This window comes from Neophocaena asiaeorientalis, unplaced genomic scaffold (genome assembly GCF_003031525.2).
Source record: "Neophocaena asiaeorientalis asiaeorientalis breed wild unplaced genomic scaffold, Neophocaena_asiaeorientalis_V1.1 scaffold128, whole genome shotgun sequence".
Lineage (NCBI taxonomy): Eukaryota > Metazoa > Chordata > Mammalia > Artiodactyla > Phocoenidae > Neophocaena > Neophocaena asiaeorientalis.
In genome coordinates this window covers 54,041-71,253 of record NW_020175827.1, presented here as the reverse complement: position 1 = coordinate 71,253, position 17,213 = coordinate 54,041, and the positions used below count along the sequence as shown (strand labels likewise).

The 17,213-nt window shown below is 40.6% G+C and overlaps 1 protein-coding gene across 3 annotated transcripts in view; it reads right to left on the bottom strand.

The window, feature by feature from the left end:
- Positions 1–17,026, bottom strand: part of BCL9 (BCL9 transcription coactivator) — an 86,859-nt gene extending 69,833 nt beyond the window's left edge. For all 3 annotated transcript variants that reach the window (XM_024732711.1, XM_024732713.1, XM_024732712.1), the window contains exon 1: positions 16,964–17,026. The gene's annotated coding sequence lies outside the window, so the exon portion shown is untranslated. The remainder of the gene's footprint in view (positions 1–16,963) is intronic.
- Between the last annotated feature and the right edge of the window lie 187 nt (positions 17,027–17,213).

The following is a 17,213-nucleotide window of genomic DNA, read 5'->3' as shown; positions in this document are numbered from 1 at the left end:
GAGGGAGGGCATATGGGGACATGTGTGTGCATATGGCTGATTCGCTTTGTTGTGCAACAGAAACTAACACAGTATTGTGAAGCAATTATACTCCAAAAGAGATCTATTTAAAAAAATAAAAATAAACTCAATATTGCAAGGATACAACAGTCAGGGAAATTTTTTCTTGACCCGGCTGGTCCAGAACATAATCACCAGTGAGACTTTTTGCAGTCAAATACTGTGGTTGTAAATGTGGATTTTTTCCTCACATAAGAATATTATCTAATCCTTTATAAGATGTTATCAAGTGTATTGTCTCACTATTATTTTGTGTTAGTCAGTTACCTGGGTTAATTACATATTACACAAAATTCACTTCTTTATAGCTGCCTTCCATTTTACTACTTAATGGTGATATATCATCTCATCTTACAGCAATATTAGGAATTCATTTGCTAGCTCCTTCTCTCTAATCCAACTTCTGCACAGTGGACTGGTGCTTAGGACCCTCACCAGAAGATGTGCAGCGGCAAAGCTGAGTTTTGTTTTTGTTGGTATAGTCAGTTAGCTAGTTTATCAACGTTTATTGAGGACCCACCATACACCCACCACTGTGCTAGGTTCTGGAACTAACCAGAAAGATAAAAGCTAGACCTTCAAGGTATTCATCTTCTAGGCCAGACATGGAACAGAAGCCTTACTGAGCCAGGGCTCTCTTAAGTGGCTGACACTTAACTGACTAATCTGTGGTCTCCATTCCCTCTGCAAATGTAAAGACAAGGCCTGCGACATACTGAGTGATCACAGCCAGTAGTGGCTACTCTAGCAGGCCTGCACCCTGCTACTCCCACCTGTGGAGTTGTCTGCTCACCAGAAGCCAATCTGTTTGTTCCCAAAGTTGTTTATGTTAGTTCTTCCTATTATCGTAATAACACAATTTAATTAAAGTTACTTAAAGTAATGAAATATGAGTGCAAAAGAGATAAGTTGTTTCTATAAGATCCAAGTTGAATGTTTGGGAAAGGCACATAAAGGTGAATTACTGAAAATGTACTGGCAACTTAGGCGTGGGAGAGCCAATTGTAAAACATCATTAAATCTAGGGCTTCCCTGTTGGCGCAGTGGTTAAGAATCTGCCTGCCAATGCAGGAGACACGGGTTTGAGCCCTGGTCTGGGAAGATTCCCATATGCCGCGGAGCAACTAAGCCCGTGCGCCACAACTACTGAGCCTGCGTTCTAGAGCCTTCGAGCCACAGCTACTGAAGCCCGCGAGCCTAAAGCCCATGCTCCGCAACAGGAGAAGCCACCGCAATAAGAGAAGTCACCTCAATGAAAAGCCCGTGCACCGCAACAAAGAGTGGCCCCCGATCTCCGCAATGAGAGGAAGTCTGCGCACAGCAACGAAGACCCAACGCAGCCAAAAATAAATAAATTAATTAATTTTTTTTAAAAAAATCATTAAATCTGGAAAAATCGGATTGCCTCACAAAATGTCTTTAAGATCTCACTCCACTTTAAAGAAACTGAGACAAAATGATTGTGAAAGCCTCCGAGGTGTGGCTTATACGAGAAGTAGGATGCAAAGCACTAATGGGAGGCCCTAAACTCAAAAGACAGGCCTTGGCCCTACATCAAAAACTTGAGGGATGTTTTAAGTTGAAATAAAGGCTTAAGGAATGATTCCATCATTTTGTATGATTCTTGCTTTAACTAACTTGTTCAGCTAAGTCACCAACTATTAACTGAATAGGGTATAAGGGTTTCTACTGTTGTTAACATAATAGCCTGTTAAGAGCTATAATACAGGGTGTGCAGGTAGACAAGATGACTTCTTCCAAGGGAGGAGAGGGCTTAGGATGGGCTCTATGACGGAGGTGAGTACTGAACTGTGTGCCCGAGGATAGAGTAGGAGTTCCTAGGGGAATAAGGAAAAGCCAGTCACTTTCCAGGGAAGGTACTGTCACATGAGTCTGTTTTTAGACTTTTAAAATCAACCCAGAGGCAAGTTAGCATAGGTTTGATTCTTTATTCTGCCATTACTATCTGTCTCTAAGCAAGCTTCAGCGTCTGCCTCAGGAAGGTGAGGATAATTGCAGTATGCACCTCAAAGGGCTATTGAGAAAATTACCGGAGATGACCTTTAAATAATCATGCATTAATAAAAACAGATGCAAAATTATCTTAAGGCTTTCTGGGAGCAAGGGAATAGGCATGCTGCAGACGTTTCTGGAGATGATGGAAATGTTGCATACCTCTTCTAAAATCTCCTGCCACGAGCACAAGCAGTAGAAGATTCAAGAGAAGGGAAGGTGTGGTGTAAGCCCCCAGGTGCTGGGAGGCATGTCTGCTCTTGAGATGGGCAAGACAAGTAGGAAAGCAGGTGCACTTGACAACCAGCTCTCAAATTCATACATTACCTCTCACCAACCACTTCCACTAGCTTATTTAGTCCTTTCAACAAACCCGTAATTTTACAGATCCTTCATTTTACAGATGAGAGAACTAACTGGGTCTCATAGAAGTTAAGCATATCACTCAAGGTTGTACAGATGATAAACAGAAATGATAAAATAGAACCCTGCTCACCTTATTCCAAATTCTGTGTGCTTCCCAACACCCCAGACTGTCATTCTCATGAGCCATTTAGTTGACAAACCATGGGCTGCTATGTCTTGTATTTATTCATCTGTTAAAACTTTTCATAGGACAGGATGCTGCAACTAATAGCTAAAATGAGGGTTGGAGATTATCGAGGATTTCAATTGTCCTGCCTATCTCTGACCTCCATTACCAGGGATAATCAGAAGCTAGCTCTAGCAATTTTCTGAAACTTTCATTAATTTTAAATAAATTTATACAATGTCATTTTCCCCCCTTTATCCAAATTAAAATGTCCTTGTCTTTTCAGTTTCTCATTACAGGCAAATCCCTTGTATGTCTTGCAGACAGTCTGTTGTTTTTCTCTGGATCCTTTGTATTTCTGCTTTGTTTTCTTTGAAATGAAAGGACCCAATGCCGAATTCTGATTTTAAGGTGAAATCATAACATCAATGTATATCATTAAAGTGTTTTCTTGTAATTACAGAAATAGTCAATGCCAAATTATGTTCACTATATTATTTTCTGCATTATTCTTTATCCCATTCTCAAAGTTAATACAGCCTATTACATCTCATTCATTCTTCTGACTACGGCTGCACAGCAAGCAGATGTCTCCATTGAGCAATCCACAATGAATCCGAGATCTTTTTCCCGAGCACTTACAAGTAGAGTAATTCAGAGCCCATCAGTGAGTGTGAGCTGTTTCAATTGTTCCTTCCAGTGTACATTAGCGTGTACTTGTCTACATAAAATTTCAAGGAATCACAGATATTGGAGATGGAAAAGACCAGTTTGTTTACCAAGCCTGAAGGAAATAATCCTATCAGTTCATGATGTTTTAATGATGCTTATTAATAATAATTACAATAACTGTTTATATTACATGGTTTCTTTCATTCTAAAATCAGTAAGATGATACTTTTTTTTAAAGCAACATTTCTTTTCTAAAAGGGAACTGGGGCTCGGACATCAATGTTAACCATACCCTACACCAATCCAACGAAGCCAAGAATTCGACTCAGTTCAGTTCAGCAACACCTCTGAGCACCAACCACTTGTAAGGCAGGGACCCTGTTGGGTATTTTGAAGGACACATCGGTGAATAGAACCTAAGGCCCTGTCCTCTTGTTTATTATCTGTTAAGGGATTTGTCATAGTGAACACATATGTATAGCTATTATGATCATTCCAAGAAAAATACAAGTAACATGGACACCATGGAGCTGGAGAGATTTCTCAGGCTCCAGGAATTGAGAAAGACTTTGTAAGGAAGGTGATATTTGAGCCAGGCCTTGAAAAAAAGATGAGCATATAGTCCATTGACAGAGCTTGGGAAAAGAGGACTTGAGCAAAGAACCAAAATAAATCAAAACAATAGATCTTAGCTGGGTTTCTACCTCACAGCGTAAAGACAAGTATGGACATTCTCACTGCAAGTGGATATGGTACGTATGCAGAAGATGTCTACTTGGCCTCTATAAACAGGATTAAGATGTGGAAACTCCATTTAATTAACAACCTGAAATAACAATCAGAACACACAGACTACCAATCATGAGTATACTTATGGAGACAAGACAGAATGTTTTAAATTAGGATATCTCAAAAATTTTTCAGAAATCCTGGTATTGTATGTAAGGAAAATTGGGAAGTCCCAATTACAGAGAAAAATCTCCAATCAAAGTGTAGATGGATAAATGACCTATCTGCCGGTACCTTAGTACTACTTAATACCACTCAGTACAGCTGAGAACTGATACTGGTGTACCATTTTGCCATTGGAGGGATTTGCAGGCCCTTGCTGGTTTGCTGGACAACTATAGATCCCCAACTGAGGATGCACAGAATAGAGGATTCCCTTTTATGATTCCTTCAATAAAAATATAGATAAGTATAGATGAGAAAAATGCCAATATGCCTCTATGATTTTTTCCTTTAATTTTTAAAAATTTTAAAACATTTTTAAATTGAAGTTTAGTTGATTTACAATGTTGTGTTTCTGCTGTACAGCAAAGTGATTCAGTTATACATATATATATTGATACATTCTTTTTCATATTCTTTTCTATTATGGTTTATCACAGAATACTGAATATAGTTCCCTGTGCTATACAGTAGGACCTTGTTGTTTATTCTCTATGATTAATCAGAGTAAATATTTCTCCACTTTTAGTCAAAGAGCCTAATCTTTGAAAACTCTATTATCTGGCGATATATTACCACAGTAGTTAGCTACTTTATACCACCCTTTATAAAACGCTGGACGTGAAGAAAAAGGAAGCTATAGAAGCCTTCTAGTACTTTGATATTCGTCCCCTCAAAACCATTGCAAATGCCAACTCCATCATGAAGCCTTCCCAAGTTCCTTCCACCCCCATTCCCTTCACCACCAAATTAATGTTCTCTCTCTTGATTCCACAGTCCTTCGAACCATTGCTATATGCTTTATCATTTGTTGTGTGAGCACCTATCTCCCTCCACCAGAATGAAAGCACCTTAAAGAGAGAGATTCAGCCTTACGCATTTTGCATTTCCACAGTGTCAAGCCTATTTTTCACTGCCTGACCCACAATAGATATTCAACACATGTTTGTTAAATCATTTCACCAGGTCTGAGAGACCTTATTTTGACATATTTTAATTATTAAAAAAATTTTCTAGAGCCCATCAGTGAGTGTGAGCTGTTTCAATTGTTCCTTCCAGTGTACATTAGCGTGTACTTGTCTACATAAAATTTCAAGGAATCACAGATATTGGAGATGGAAAAGACCAGTTTGTTTACCAAGCCTGAAGGAAATAATCCTATCAGTTCATGATGTTTTAATGATGCTTATTAATAATAATTACAATAACTGTTTATATTACATGGTTTCTTTCATTCTAAAATCAGTAAGATGATACTTTTTTTTAAAGCAACATTTCTTTTCTAAAAGGGAACTGGGGCTCGGACATCAATGTTAACCATACCCTACACCAATCCAACGAAGCCAAGAATTCGACTCAGTTCAGTTCAGCAACACCTCTGAGCACCAACCACTTGTAAGGCAGGGACCCTGTTGGGTATTTTGAAGGACACATCGGTGAATAGAACCTAAGGCCCTGTCCTCTTGTTTATTATCTGTTAAGGGATTTGTCATAGTGAACACATATGTATAGCTATTATGATCATTCCAAGAAAAATACAAGTAACATGGACACCATGGAGCTGGAGAGATTTCTCAGGCTCCAGGAATTGAGAAAGACTTTGTAAGGAAGGTGATATTTGAGCCAGGCCTTGAAAAAAAGATGAGCATATAGTCCATTGACAGAGCTTGGGAAAAGAGGACTTGAGCAAAGAACCAAAATAAATCAAAACAATAGATCTTAGCTGGGTTTCTACCTCACAGCGTAAAGACAAGTATGGACATTCTCACTGCAAGTGGATATGGTACGTATGCAGAAGATGTCTACTTGGCCTCTATAAACAGGATTAAGATGTGGAAACTCCATTTAATTAACAACCTGAAATAACAATCAGAACACACAGACTACCAATCATGAGTATACTTATGGAGACAAGACAGAATGTTTTAAATTAGGATATCTCAAAAATTTTTCAGAAATCCTGGTATTGTATGTAAGGAAAATTGGGAAGTCCCAATTACAGAGAAAAATCTCCAATCAAAGTGTAGATGGATAAATGACCTATCTGCCGGTACCTTAGTACTACTTAATACCACTCAGTACAGCTGAGAACTGATACTGGTGTACCATTTTGCCATTGGAGGGATTTGCAGGCCCTTGCTGGTTTGCTGGACAACTATAGATCCCCAACTGAGGATGCACAGAATAGAGGATTCCCTTTTATGATTCCTTCAATAAAAATATAGATAAGTATAGATGAGAAAAATGCCAATATGCCTCTATGATTTTTTCCTTTAATTTTTAAAAATTTTAAAACATTTTTAAATTGAAGTTTAGTTGATTTACAATGTTGTGTTTCTGCTGTACAGCAAAGTGATTCAGTTATACATATATATATTGATACATTCTTTTTCATATTCTTTTCTATTATGGTTTATCACAGAATACTGAATATAGTTCCCTGTGCTATACAGTAGGACCTTGTTGTTTATTCTCTATGATTAATCAGAGTAAATATTTCTCCACTTTTAGTCAAAGAGCCTAATCTTTGAAAACTCTATTATCTGGCGATATATTACCACAGTAGTTAGCTACTTTATACCACCCTTTATAAAACGCTGGACGTGAAGAAAAAGGAAGCTATAGAAGCCTTCTAGTACTTTGATATTCGTCCCCTCAAAACCATTGCAAATGCCAACTCCATCATGAAGCCTTCCCAAGTTCCTTCCACCCCCATTCCCTTCACCACCAAATTAATGTTCTCTCTCTTGATTCCACAGTCCTTCGAACCATTGCTATATGCTTTATCATTTGTTGTGTGAGCACCTATCTCCCTCCACCAGAATGAAAGCACCTTAAAGAGAGAGATTCAGCCTTACGCATTTTGCATTTCCACAGTGTCAAGCCTATTTTTCACTGCCTGACCCACAATAGATATTCAACACATGTTTGTTAAATCATTTCACCAGGTCTGAGAGACCTTATTTTGACATATTTTAATTATTAAAAAAATTTTCCCTTTGAACCCTTTCCAAAATTTGCCCTTGCTGTCTAATCACGGCACTCAGATCCAGATGCAGCATAAGTGTGTGTATGGCTACCGCTATTCTTCATCAATCAGCATGTTTGTCTGGTAGTGAACTGCAGAATTATTGCCCTAAATCAGACCTGAATCATGACTTAGTCATATTCATCAACTCTGTGATTTTGGAAAACTTTAGGTCAGACTGACCTAAGTTCAGATAGACTTACACACAAGCTCTGATTGTCACTTACTAGTTGTATGACTTTGGGCAAGTTAAACTCTCTAGACCTTAGTTTCCTCTACTATGAGATGAAGACATGAATAGCACCTATCTTGGTTTAAATATGACAACACGTGGAAGGGTTTAGCTCAGTGCTTTACACATAGCAAGTACTCCATTAAGTATTATTATTGTATCCTCATTCATAAAGTAGAAATAACACCTGAAATTATATAATACTGTACCTGTACCTCAATAAAAAATAGAAACAATAATACAAGACCTGCAGGACTGCTATAAGGAATAAATGATATGACAAGCAAAATTTTGCCCAGCACATTGTTTAGTCAATGTTTCCTTCCTTCTTATGTGCTAGAATAATTGCTACAATTGACTGAGCACCTATTACATTCTAGGTAATGTGTACCAGTCACTTTAAATATATTATGCCATCTAACTTAATTCATATAATAAGCTATTGAAATAATAATCATTAGCCCTATTTTACAGATGAGTAAATTGAGTTTCAGAGAGAATAAATAACCAGCCCAAGGTCACATCACTAGTTGATGACAGATTATTCCAGAAGAAGCTAAAGATAAGAGGAATCAAGTACAGAACAGAGAAGTAGAGGAAGAAAATACAGGAAGAGAATATAGGCAGAAACTCCTTAACCTTAGTATTCCTATTTGTCCTCTAGCCCCCAATTCCAGGATGATGCTTGCTTTTTTTTTTTTTTTCCATGGCTTGCAGCATGCGGGATGCGGGATCTTGGTTCCTGGACCAGGGATGGAAACCGTGCCCCCTGCAGTGGAAGCACGGAGTCCTAACCACTGGACTGCCAGGGAAGTCCTGATGCTTGCTTTTTAAACTAGCCTCTGGGATCCATACCAATATAGTCTCCCTTTCACTATTCACCTACTTTCGTTTTCAATAAATATATTAAATGATGTCACTCATTAAGAAGTAACTCTAGGGCTTCCCTGGTGGCGCAGTGGTTGAGAGTCCGCCTGCCAATGCAGGGGACGCAGGTTCGTGCCCCGGTGAGGGAAGATCCCACATGCCGCGGAGCGGCTGGGCCCGTGAGCCATGGCTGCTGAGCCTGTGCGTCTGGAGCCTGTGCTCCGCAACGGGAGAGGCCACAACAGTGAGAGGCCGGCGAACCGCCAAAAAAAAAAAAAAGAAGTAACTCTAATACACTTCCCTCTCTCAATTTCTTTCCTGGTTATAAATTTGCTATTTGTTCCCACGGTCTCATCTCAGTTATAATAATCATCATCCATGAAACATTTTAATTTTTAATAGTCTGGTTATTCTTAATTTCTTAAACTTCCATAATGGGCTCATAATAGACATGTCAAGTACATTTGTTGCCAGCTACATGGAAGGGAAGATGGCACTTCCATAGCTCCTACTAAAAGGCAATCCAGTTTTGTACCAAACGACAATCCCCCATTCCCACCCACCTCCTTTTGCTATAACACCCTAGACTAGAGGTGTAGTTCTGACCCTTGGGCAGCTCCAATCACAGGCTGGTTAAAGTCCTGTAAGGAAGGGCAATGGAAAGATGAGTTGGATTCTTTCTTGGGAATCTGAATTAGGGAATTCTGAGAGAATGAAGCAATTAACAGGGAATACTACAAATGGAAGAATATAAGGACAGAAGCTATGAGGAAGAAGCCAGGAAGGAAGTAGGGTAGAGATGGTAGGGTTTTGGACATGGCGGGGTCTTAGCAAGTCAAAGAAGCAACAATTCCGTGTAAGCAAAAGCTATGAGATTGAGAGCAGTTACTCAGAATAGAGCTAGAAGACCAAACCAGCAGGTAGCAAAAGAAGCCCAAGTAAAGCAGACACACAGTGAGAGGATGGGATGGATAGAAGACAGAAAGTTGTCCCTAGAGCTGCTTCAGTAGCTGAAAGGTTTCTAATTCTGATTCCAGGTTCCATCTGTGAGCATCCTCACAATGAACGCCCCTTTTCTTGAGGAAATTTCAGTGAGTCAGTTCTTTGCAACCAGAATGCCTTTTCTAGAGGGTTCAGCACTTAAAACCTTTTTTAGAAGATGAAAGTTAAGTTGTACTGTTCCCCTTCTTTGTTTCAGATGGGTCACAATTGCAGATTCCTGGAAGTCAGTCACTCGCCTTACTATCCTGATTGTCCCGACTTCCCCAAATATCTCTATATTTTCCCTGTTCTGAGATAGAAGAAAGTTCTCTTCAGCTACTACCTAAATATCAAAACAAATTTCACCAACTCATTTATCACCTGATTCTTTGAAATAAATAATAAACTCTTAGGTAAGGGAAGCACAAATCCAAGAATGGGAAACATGACAAATAAGCTGTAGGGAAGAAAAACTGGACATAAGAAAAAGGGGATTCAAGGGTATAAAAATACTTCTTTATGAGTGTGTAATTTATTCTTTGCAAAGGGGGAGAAGAATGAATACCCTAATATAAGAAGTTTCCGTTTTTTAAAATGTGGGACATAAGATTGTATAATTTAAGATTTTTACCTGTCATTCTTTTTGTATTTAGTTAAATGTATTAAGAAGCTATATTTCAATATAAACTGTTGATTCATTCAACAACATTTATTGATCACCTGCTCTGTTTCACCCGATGCTAGGCATTAGGGGTACAAAAGCCAAAGACAGCCCCAATCCTCGATGGGGCCACAGACCAGAGCAAGAGCCAGATGATTCCAGTGTAGCGTGATAAGGGCCACATAAGGGAATGCCCAGCCCAGGAACAGTGGAGCAGAGGTAGGGTGGTTTGGGTCTAAGCAGCTTTCCAGAAGAAATGCCCAGGATCCGTTTTAAAGGAGTAGCGGGAGTTGGCTTGGAAAAGACAAGGCAGAAGAATGTTGCAGGCAGAGGTGCCTGGGCACTGGCACAAGAGCTAAAATCCTGCATTCTTTAGAGTACGATTGCCTTAAATAGCCCAGTATATCATGTATTTCTGTACAATAAATCACCACTCCTCAGAGCAAGTGTGCCCTTGACCTGCATTCAAAAAGTCCCTTGTCCACAGACCCTCAGTGAAATTTTCCTCCTCAAACATATACTAACTACACAAGCCCCAAGGGTTATAGAGAGTCCAATATATCTAGTATTAGGCAAGATAAAGCTACCTCAAGATTCACAAGTTTCTCTTCTGAACAAATGATGGCTTGGCTTCTTTCAACCACCATTACTGTTAATTTTGAGTTTGTGAATTTATTTTTCAAGAAAAAAGAGTGATTCTGGTTTTCACGGAAACCATTTCAGTTCTCCAGAGCTTTAGATTAGAGGCATGTTGAATCTTTAAGTGAATACCATAAAAATGCTTTTGATAATTATTTATATCATTAAAAATTAGATTGACAGCAATAATATGTACAGTATTATTTTCCATCATAGTTTATCATTTATCAATAACCAAACATTACACATATTTCTAGAGAGTATACTCTTACATTCTAAAAAGTGTGCCGGTATACTATTTCACAAACCTATTCCTGTTTCCTATCTTTAAAGTCAATAATGTCTTCCTCTTACGTATCTCCTTCCAAGGATTGTTATGTAAGGTTAAGCAAGACATCCAATGTCAGAAACTTTAAGCAATCAAGAATAAAAGAACAGGGCTTCCCTGGTGGCGCAGTGGTTGGGAGTCCGCCTGCCGATGCAGGGGACGCGGGTTCGTGCCCCGGTCCGGGAAGGTCCCACATGCCCCGGAGCAGCTGGGCCCGTGAGCCATGGCCGCTGAGCCCGCGCGTCTGGAGCCTGTGCTCTGCAACAGGAGAGGCCACAGAAGTGAGAGGCCCGTGTACCGCAAAAAAAAAAAAAAAAAAAAGAATAAAAGAACAATATAAGTGAAAAAATTATTATATGTGGTTTTCAAAATTCCCTTCCCTAGTTAGAAAGTAATTATATATTATATACTATTTTTTTCCAGACAGAAATAAGACCAATTCAAAGAGAGTCAGTGATTTACTAATCGTCAAAGCAGCCTTGAACTGGTCCCCCTTGCTACAAGGAAGATGACATTTCTAAAACATGGCAGAAGAACTTACTCTGGGGTTCTAAAAATTGCATTAAACGCTACCATGTAAATTTTTAAAATTATATCTTTTCGAAGCTTTAGCCAATTTCAAATGAATAGTGCTTGGAATTACGCATAGAAAACATGCTTAATAAAAATGTCATTCACTCTCAACCCTCTTTGTCCCACTCTTGGCCACATTTCAGAAGCAATTTATTACTCACATCCTAAAGGCATCATATATATATGTATATATATATATATATATATATATATATGCGCACATACATTTATTTATTTATTTATCATCATATCAGCAAGTCTTCAGCAATATCCTTCAGGAGTTGCATATCATAAAGATCATCAACAGTCCTGTCATCCCCAAAAGCATAACATTAAACATACAGCATGTATCATAAACACTATAATTGCTTAAACCGGTCCCTTGCATCCTCAAAACAGCATGTAAGCATAATGCAAAAAGGAACAGCACAATTTCTGTGAAAAAGCTGTGAGAATGGTGAAGCTAAGAGATGTACCCAGTGCCCGTCCATTTTAAATTCATACTTATTATACAGGAAGACATGCATTCAAAATCGTCGATTCTTTTGAAAATGGTTCTTAAGTCTCCTTGCACATGTGCCTACATGCTGACTGGCAAATTCTCTTAAAATCCATAAGTTAAAATCCCACTTTTTCCTATTGTGCTTTTCACTTCAAAATGTCAACACAGTTTGGGTGTAGAGGAATTGATCCCATATATCCACAAAAGTCACATTGCCCCTTTGGTAACCATAGTTCTTGAACTGGGCCTTGTGTAAGGTGACCAAAAGACCAGATTCATGGAAGATCCTATGCATAGAATCAGAGAAATACTCAATAATGCAGCTGGAAGGAAACAGAGAGGATTTAGTCCAACCTGTTAATTCTAAAAGAGGTCCGGAGAAGAAGAACGGGGAGTCAGTCCTAGGTCATAGATTGGCAAATCCCAAACCAGAAACTGGTCCAATGTACTTTGTAAAAAAACATGTAATTATTCAATAAGAATTGGGGATCCCTCTCTTCTGATCAACATTCTAAATCTTAGTCTTTAAAAAGGGGGCCAAAACTAAAGCAATTATTTTAATGCCATGTCAACACAGTACTTTTGACCTGAATATCACGGTGATTTGGTGACTGCCTCACCCCTTTGCTTCTCAACTCTTGAAGAGATTTAACCTAAATGGGGAGATTTAAGCAGTTGGCCATCTTGCCCCTATGTTCTTGTGAGTCCTTGGATGAGACACATAACCTTACTCAAATATAACAGAAGGATAACAATATAATTAACTAAACAATATTATTTAATTACAAGAAAGGACTAAGCAGGTATCATTTTAAAGTGGATTACCATGTCAAGACTTAAAGGAAATGTAGAAAATTTCCATTTTACATCTTATATGTATGTCTCTTTGGGAGTGGGTGGGGCCACAAAATTTCCTTCAGTAAAACTACATGCAAAAGCAGTGCTTGTAACCAAGGAGTTTTGGTACTGTCTTCCATGTTGTACTGGTTTTAACTTCAGTAGGACTAGAAGCTCTAGCACTTTTATTTATACAAGTATCCACACACTGTACCTTTTAAAATATCATCACAGTCTTCATTCTTATTCCCCCAGAGTTAAGGATGACTGGGATCACTGCCGCCTGGCTCCCCAGTTCTGTTCAATCTTTTCCCCAGCCAGATTCTTGTTTTCTTCACTTCTTAACTCCCCACTCAGATTACCCCTCTCTTTGGATTACTCTTCCAAGGCAACTGGAGCGCCTCCCCCAAAGGCAGCTCCCCAGTGAGTAACAAGGGGGGTTGGGAGGAGTGTCTCGGAAGTGATCAAATACATGCAGATGAAGTCATACAGCTCACAGGAGAAGGCAGTGGCCACAGGTGCCAAATGCAGGCGACTACCCAAGCGCCGCATAGGGCAGTTGCGACGATGCGGGTCAGCAACCTCACTGAGTAACAATGTTGGGTGCGTAGAAATGACTCTTTTTCACACGACTTGACCACACAACCTGTGTGGAGTCTCAAAGTATAGGCGCCAGACCTATGATTTATGTGTGTGTGTGGGGGGGGCATATCTGTCCTCCTTTTAAACTACGAAATTAATCTAAAAAACGATGGATTGACAACACTGAAGACAACACCTCTGAGTACTGAGAAAGACGCGATGTAGAAAATAGTGATACAAGCGTTAACACAAATCTGCCTGCAAGGAAATAACTGGCATTTCAATCAAATATTCTCTCCAAACAAGACCATAAGTGGGGTGTCGGGGTGCTCCTACCTTTGACCTCATAAAACCAGTAAGATTTTAATAACCCAACCAAAAGGCGACCCACGGAAGAGATTAAAAAAATGTTCTCCCTTTATAGATACGTGTCCTTGTTGGTAGGGATAGGCAAAGCCATTTCATTACACTACTATCTTTGCAATTCCAAGATGACAGTGATAACGGTGGAGTGGCCTGCAGCTAAGTGTTTAGTATCAACTGGAAGAACTATGGAACAAGTACAGTGAGACAAGAGCCTCACTAACCACATGTCCCCCGCCCATGCGCATCTGGTTTAACAGTACACAGAGGCTACAGCTAACGTGAATCACCCAGATAATGACAGTTATATAGGCTGGCTCACAATGAGTGTGAACTTGTTTAATAGTACAAGTGTAAAAGGGTTAGCAGACATTATTTGTGTCTCTGTTGTATTGTGCAGAGGAGGGTGGGGGGAAAGAGAGAGAGGGAATTTTCTGCTGTCTTTGGAAACACTGGACTCCGTGTGAGTAGGAATGCCACCAGCGGAATGCAAGTTGGCCAGGGCAAGAAGTGCTCAACCACAAAGGCAAAAAGACAGTTAGCTTATGCCTAGTTACAAACTTCAGGTCGATGACTTATACAACTTTACGCCCTGCATTATCGTATCTGCATGCTGTTCAATGTATATTATCAATCTTTTAATTACTAATTTGTTTATGCAGTTAACGTTGATTCTACCACCAAGACTGCAAGCTCCCTGAGAGCAAGGGTGCATCTGCCTTGTTCTTTCCTACATCTTCAGTGCTCAGCAAGGTGCCTGATACATAGCAAGTGCTCCTAAAATACTAGTTGAATAAACAAGTGAACGCACGAATGAATTCGTGCAAATTCATGTTGTGACACATGTTTGCCACGTTTGTGCCTTGAGCAGGGCTCAGTGTGCTGTTATAACAGAGCACAGCAAAAAGAACTCCAAAAGGCGCCTCTCTTTGGCTGGCCCAATGCTGGGGTAGGCAAAGTCAACTGTGGAGGCCAGGTAAGGGTGGCTGGCATAACAACTGACACGCAGGGCACTCTGAACCCCAGGGTGTGATCCAGATGCAACCACAGCTGCATTGAGCCCCCTCAGATCGTTGCTGGGCTTTAGTGTCCTCATTTAAAACTTGAGGAATAACCTTTCTTTTCCCTTGCAGTTCTGAAATTCTAACCATTTAGGAAGATATCTGGACCCTGAAATCTTGCCAGAGACAAACCATGGTAAGACCTTCTGCTTACAAAGTAGAAAACAATTAATTTCTAAACTATGAAGTTCCGTTCTAGTTCAATGAAACATATTGGTGGGTAGGGGGTGGCTTCTTGCCATATCCCAGCCAGTTAATACCTTCTCTTCGTCCTTTCCCACACCCAGAATTCAGGTTCTCTAGGCCTCAATGGGAAGAGCATAAATATTCTCAACCAGGGCTGGTGCTTTGCTTCAATCTCTAGCTATCACAGGGAGTCGGTCTGATAAACATTTGCAGTTAGAATGGAAGGAAGCACAGCCTCCCAGACTTTTACCGATTTCTTTTTTTTTTTTTTTTTGGACAAGTGGCAGAGTCATAGAAAACCTAGAATTAGGTAAGAAAGCAAAATTCCTTCAGAGAATTCAAAGAGAGCTACAACTGAGAGCCTTGAAACAATCACTGTTATAAGAACAGAGGAAGGGAAACCCACAATTCAAGAAAACAAGCAGACCTTTTTCTTTCTTAAAAAAATTTTTTTATCTGACTATTAGGCACCGATTTTAGCTCTTTACTCGCATCTCTCAAGATGTCACTTTAAAAAGCTAAGGTTTTATCCACAAAACCACCAGCGAGTAAACAGCCTTCACATTCTTACCCTCACACACACAGTAAGATATTTACTCTCTGATAAACAACAATTGTAAATAAATCTTGTTTAATCTCTAAAAGCCAAAATAAAAATCTTTAACCTCCAAGGTAGAGTTTATAGATGTGCCTGCACGCCCTGCCAGCGCCAGAAAACACAAGGTCTTGAATAAACTCCTATAACGGGAGGCGTATTTTCTGTCTCAAGCATCTTACATTGACCTTCTTTTTAAAAAAAATATGTACCAAGGAGGAGGAAAGGGGAAAACCCAACCCCTCCCACCCCATTCTCCGTACAAATCGGCCAATAAATCTAACGAAAAGACACAAGAGAAAAGGACAGAAGCCAACAGGTGGAAAAAGGCTTTTTGTTTCCTTAGAAATGCTCAGACACTTGATCTGTGTTCCTCGGTCTATTTGTCTCAGGGTGTCTTAATGATGGTTTTATTATCGTGATGATGATGATCAAGAACAATGATAACACTTCTACTTTGTGATTCCACAGCATTTCTAGCTCGAAGCTTTCTCCACGCGTTTGAGACAGAATGGTATGTGTTCCGTTTTACCAAATCCCAGGGAGGCATGCAGCATCCCCGGTCGGCTCTCTGGATTTTACAGCCGGGGAAACTGAGGCACAGGGCAGCCCACAACTGCTTCACGGTCCCTACCACCAGAGAAAGCCCTGAGACGGGAAAAGTTTCTGGATCGTCTGGCGGCAGAGTTCTCTTGCCCTCCCTCCTAGCCTGCCATGCCGCTCTTCCTCGGAGCGTCTGGGCTCGGGTGGTAAGGATTGGGGTACCTCCCCTTCACGACGAGCCACGCCAGGGCAGGGTGTGGGAAGTCCACACACGCACACGCACACAGGCACACTCGCACACACAAAGCTCTGTGCAATCTCTGCAGGCACTCGGCAGAGCCTCAGACGGCCCTTGCTCAGCCTGAGAAGGCACAGCTCAAGCTTGCAAGGAGGCCTCCTTGGGCTGCGGGCTGGGGCTGCTCCGAACGAGGGCTCTGCCCTTCTCTCGCTCTCTTTCAGGCTGCTCTCTCTCTCTTTTTTTCCCCCCTCACACCCTCCACCCTCACACCCTCCTCCCATCCCTCTCCATCCACCCCTTCTCCCCCAACAACCCAGAGGCACAGATCGTGTTACTGGGGTTCCCTAGAAAGAGGGGCCATCCCCAGCTCTGAGCGCCTGCAAAGACTTCCAGGGGCAAGGCTAGAGCTCCAATTGCAGGACCCCAGCGCTCGTCCTGAGCAGCGCAGAAATGAGACCCCGACTTCCAGGCACGGGCGAACCAGCCTGCCACAGAAGAAGGAATTGTTAGGGCTCTTACCTTTTTTATGAGGAGAAATTCTGGAGAATCATTTCAGAAACTGAGGGGGGAAAGTGAATGAAGACAAAAAAGACCCTTTTCCTGCAATCCCTGGCCTCCTGGTATCAAGACACTAGGACAACATCAAAGCAACTTAGGGGGAACACTTTAGGGGCCTATTGTCTGCTCTGGTCTGATCTGTTTTTCTTCTGACTCCCCCTCTTGCTGCGGTGACACTTGGTACGGCCCAGGCATTCATGCCAAGTAGCTT